Genomic DNA, 5,345 nt, shown 5'->3' with positions numbered 1-5,345 from the left:
GAAACAGAAGGAATAAAGAATATCTGGATTTCTTTTTTTCTCCCCAGAAAGCGGGAAGAAATCTAGCGAGGACAAGGCTGGCTTCTCCTAGAATACATATGCAACATGATTGTCACTAATGTTCTGTAGCTGGCTGAGAAGATACTTTCCCCAAGTAAGTGAAATTAGCACTAAGATGTGGGATATATAGTAACTTATGAGGCAGAAGGAATAAGACCCCAGGCAAGGGAGCTCCAAACAGTGCACTCTGTCTTTTTTTTCCCCCGTCTCTGAGTCCATGTTTTTCAATTAACCCCTTTTATCTATCCTGGCCATGGTTGCTGCAGGTTTGCAAAGCTTTACCCAGCCTTCTGGATGATGACGTGTTAAGCACTCAGTTTGTGATAACCAATTTTCTCCTGAAATGATACCAAAAGTCTGCTGTTTTGATTTAAACTGGTTTCCCAAGCATTTTGGTTAATAATAAAAGACAGTCCACTCCAAGAGAATCTAACTTGAGGAAGCCATGAAATTTAATTCATTTCTGCAACTTAAATATATAATCAGTGACATATGGTAATACTAAATACAGGGGAAAATGTCATTGTTTAAGGCAAATTTCTGCATTCAGTCAAGACCCAATAGTTGTAACATCAAACTGTAGTTTCCATTGTACAGGAAATAAAGCATCATTTTTTTTTCAAAGAAAATAGACATGCAATTGCATGCCTATTATGTTGCTTATGTAGCTTTATTTTTAGCTTTCTCCATGTTGCAGTTACTAAAGGGCTAACAGAAGGGAAACTGGGGAGAAGAAACAACAACAGGCAACACCCGGATCGTGGTAGAAAGGATGAAGGAGATGTCTGCACTATGAATATATGCTTTTTCCCTGCAGTTGTTTCTGAGCAATAAGCTGCTGTGTCTGTGCTGGGGACCCTGCACCTTCCCCCTTGCTTCTGCAGACATGGCAGCACTGAAGCAGTGCTGAGGTAAGGCTATGTTGCTGTAAGGACTGTGGAAATGCTTCTCTCGGGGCTCTTTGTCATCATGCAACATTTCTCTCCTGCCCCATTACTCCCAAGGTAAGGGAAGGAACTATCTGCTTGTTCCTTGTCAGTAGGAGAGGTAGGGTTTATATCAGATTCATGTGAAGCTGCAGGCAGACCTTGTCTTTGCATGGTTTCAGCCTAAGAAGTGATGCTTGCAGACCTTTGTCTCTCAATCACCACCTTAAAGAGGAGCAGCTCAGGAATTTGACTGTTGTTGTTGGAATTTATGCAGAAAGAGGATTGCTTTTTCTGGATTTGAGAGCTTTTTGATGGGTGATGAAAGCAGACTGTTGGTTTAAGGTCTATCCAGTGTCAGCCCGTTTAAGGTCTATCTAGCATCAGTCTGTCTTCTCCTCCCTCCATTAGTACAGTTCAGTGATGTACTGCTGGCCTTCCCCCCTTGTTGGGTGGTGCTCACTCCTTACCCTCCTCATCTCCTGTGTTCATTCTGGGCGTTCAGTGCTTCTACACCACTGGCATTTTACTTTATTTCTCCTTCATCTACTTGTCTGGTTTTCAGGTGTGACCCATAATGCGCAGTGGTTCTTCCTCTTGCTCTCTAGCTGTGAGTTTCTGATTTCTCTAAGCAAACCAACAGTCTGCAGCTTTGACATAGCTGATTTATCCTGTCTTTGTCTATGGCAGGGCTGTGCTTAGTTGTCCTGACAGAGCTGGTGACAGAGGTGCCATAAGTGCATAGATACAGGGGACAGAGGTTTACAGTTTTATCATTACCTGAAAGATTCCCATTTTTTCCTGTCTCTTACCCCAGCAACATCTCTAACTTGAGAGCATTTTGGCTGCTTTTTCTTCCCCTGAGCTCCATCTCCTCGTTGGTTTCTGCACACAGCCCCTTCCTCTTTTTCATAATTGACTCGTTTGCTCCTCCAGCCTTGCACTTCATCCATCTTCCTATTTCCCCCTCTCTGATCTACTCCTCATGTCCGCTTCCTTCATTTTTGCTGCTGGAATGTGAAGCATCCCTCCAGAAAAATAGAAGGTCTCTGTGAACTTTTACCACCCCGCCCCGTATTCCCTCTTCCTTCACCTCTATCATCTCCTCCCAGATGGTGGGACAAATACTTGCTCACATTCATTCTCAGGCTTGTAAAACTGGCGTATTCACTTCTCTTTCTTTTTCGCGTGATGATGTGAAGCAAGGATAATTCTACACATTTCTCTGCTCCTCAGTGCTGGGCTCCATTTGAGGAAAATGTTTCTGAGGCTGTTGTGGTCTTTGGAGCGCTGCAGAGCTCCAGGTCTCACTGTTGTGTTTTTCCTCTGTATCTCTTTGACTATGACAAATTGCTGCCACATTTGCTGCTACTCAAGATCGAAAGACAAAAGCTAAATCAGTCCCAGCCATTGATGAGTACAGAGAAGTTCATGGATGCAAAGAGCATTCTCTGTCAAAGGGCGTTGTTATACACATAGGTATTCTCAGTCACTGGGGTTTTTTTCTGCTCGCTGAAGAGTGCTGGGCAAAGGGCATTTCTGTCTGCTGCGATGGCACCTGGTTTGACCAGCCTCTAGAGCAGTTCCCAAATCTTTATGGAAATCATGAATCTCGGTTTTTCAAGAACATGAAAACACCTGTTAGGAGATGGACACTTTGGGAGCCCACTAGTTCTCTCTATAGACAAATCTGCAGGGTTAGGGTACCCTGGGCTTGTCAGAGTAATTTTGACACCACATGTCAAATTAGGCAGGTTACAGAAAATAATAAATGCAGCTTATTCTAGCAGAGTACATGATATCTAACTGCTATCTAACATGTACATGATATCTAACAGATATCTAACAGAGTACATGATATCTAACAGAACTGGGAATTAAGTTACAGAAAGAAAAAAAAAAAGAAAAGAAAAAGATCATTGATCAGCAGCTGCCTAAAACCCAACTTCATCGCCCAGTTTCTCATGTGTCTTCCCATGGTATGCCAGCTAGGGAGAGCCCACGCTCCCACACTCCCAACCTTTATGGGACTTCTGCCTTGTTTTTGTCCCTGTCCCTGTCCCTTTTTTTTTTTTTTTTTAATATGTTTCCCAATTAGGCAGCTAGTGAGTACAGTGACTCTCAAAGGAAAGCCTGGCACCACTGTGCTCTATTTTCCTATGGCTAGATTTGGAAATACCAGTTTGTGTTGCTTTCATGCTGGCAAAAATGCAAAGACAGAATTGCCAACTGTACTTTTCCTGACCAGGCAGTTGGTTTTGATTGATGCCTTGCTTTTTGCACGTATGGAGGGAGGAAGCGCTCTCAGTAGGCTTGCTTTCCTCCCGCTGTTGCTGAGCTCCCTTGCCAGCCAGTCCTCCTAGCCCAGACAGATGTCTTCGCTTGTTACAGAACTTCCCAGGTTACCTACATTAAAGAGCAATGCACAGATACTGTATTAAATCAGGCAACTGTCCTCTGCCTGCTTGTTCAGGTTAGATGTGATATATAAACATGCTAGTAAATGGTTTCAGCAGTGGAGTTCAGACTGTGCAACACCCACCTTGAGGCACTGGCAGTTTTAGGAGGTTGCATTCCAGACATTAAGGCTCTTGTGGTGAAAATGATGGACACTGCAGTGCAGAAAGAGCAAAAACCTCAGTAAAAAGAATCTGTCATGCAACTGCATGCTCTGATGACCACAGCTTTACCACATTCACGGGCCTTGCTGTTCTTCTCAGAAATTGTCATGCCATGGTACAGGGCAGGAACTTAAATGTCTGGGAAGAAAATGTATTTTGGTAAAGTATCTATGGATAATGCTCTTCATTTTCACTTGCTGAATTTTCTCCTTGCTGGCTTCTTTTAGAGCATCCATAACTCAGGTTTACTTGACAGCACTACAGAAACAGACATGGCTGATATCTTGGGAATCAAAGACATGATTATTTTTTTTTTTTAAAAGGCTGTCTAGCCTGTTTTATCCTTCCCAGCCTAATGGAGGTTTGTTTGGTACAGGACATCCTCTGATGATAATAACTTTCATCATTTATGAGCAGAAGTTTATTTTCTAGTGAACTAAAAATGTTCCTCCTAAGACGGTTTTCCCCGTTTTGTTTTGGGCCGATTTGTACAGCCTGAGATCTCAGTTTAAATTTCCATTGTGCATTTTCTTCTTCTTTTTTAATCAGCCTTGCCATCCAAAGAGGTTTCTTCTGCTGAAACCCTTCAAAAACTGCTCAGACCATTTACGACAAGCACTTTCACAGGCAGTAGCTCTACAAAAGTGAGGAGAAATCGAAGTAATTACCTATAATAATGAAGTTAAATGCAGATTTAAGTGTTTGTGAATTGCGACTGACTGAAAGGGTGCCAAACATTTTGCAAATATACACAAAAAGATAGGCCCCTGCTCTAATCGGCTTGTAAATTAAAAGGAAAGTACATTGGCAAGAGCAGAAGAGATGATATGACATGCTTTAAATAGTTTATAGGGAGCTGGAGGATTGTTGTTTATTTGGTGATGTTGGGAAAATATTTAATGTGCTTTGGTTAAACTCTTTATAGAAATGCTTCTCCTCCCCCAGTTTTCTTTTCGAATGACTGTTCTGGAGATTAAAACCAGCAAGTTTAGAGTAGATGGAAAATGGAGAAACGTATTTCCAAATCGACAAAACCGCGAGTAAATCTTTATAGATACTTTTTATGTGAGTCAGGCTTTCTGAAGTAATTATCGTAATATAAGAAAGGACCAGCGCTTCACCGCCCCTGCGGACGGCGAGCCAGGGTCGCAGCTGGTGTAAATTGAGATACCTCCTATCTGGTGTGCACTGCTGGGAAGGGGGTGTACCGGGCCCCCCCGCAGCCCCCCGGGCCAGCACCGGGCCCGCACCGGGCGGCACCAGCGGCTCCGGGGGCGGCAGCGCTGGGGGCCCGGGGCTCCCTGCACCTCCACTGCTCGCAGGCAGCTAGAGCTTCTTAGCGTTTAAAGGGCTTCTACAGCAAAACTACAACTCATTAAAAAAGGCAAAAAAAGCCAAAAAGCAACAAAACGCAGAACTCCCCAAAGAGGTTTATTTTTAGATTCGAGTTGCCATCGCTGCAGCCAGGTGCAAAGTGGGGTGCAATTGCTTTTGCGAGGCCACCGAATCGGGGCAGGCTCCAGTTACTGGTGTGGAAAGCTGAGACAGGTAAGTGAGTATTTCCCTTAGTGCCGTCTTCCCAGAATCTGGAAGCTGACCCTGGCAGCTGGGAGACTTTTTGCTCCTTCCCCTGCTGTTTTATGTTGTTGGTGATATCTCCGCAGATAAGTGACTTCACTGCATCCGGAGTTTGCATTCAAAGCGGAGACTAATTGCGAGGAACGTTTCAGAATAAACA

Source organism: Falco cherrug, chromosome 9, assembly GCF_023634085.1.
Source record: "Falco cherrug isolate bFalChe1 chromosome 9, bFalChe1.pri, whole genome shotgun sequence".
Classification (NCBI taxonomy): domain Eukaryota; kingdom Metazoa; phylum Chordata; class Aves; order Falconiformes; family Falconidae; genus Falco; species Falco cherrug.
This window is presented reverse-complemented; position numbering follows the sequence as displayed.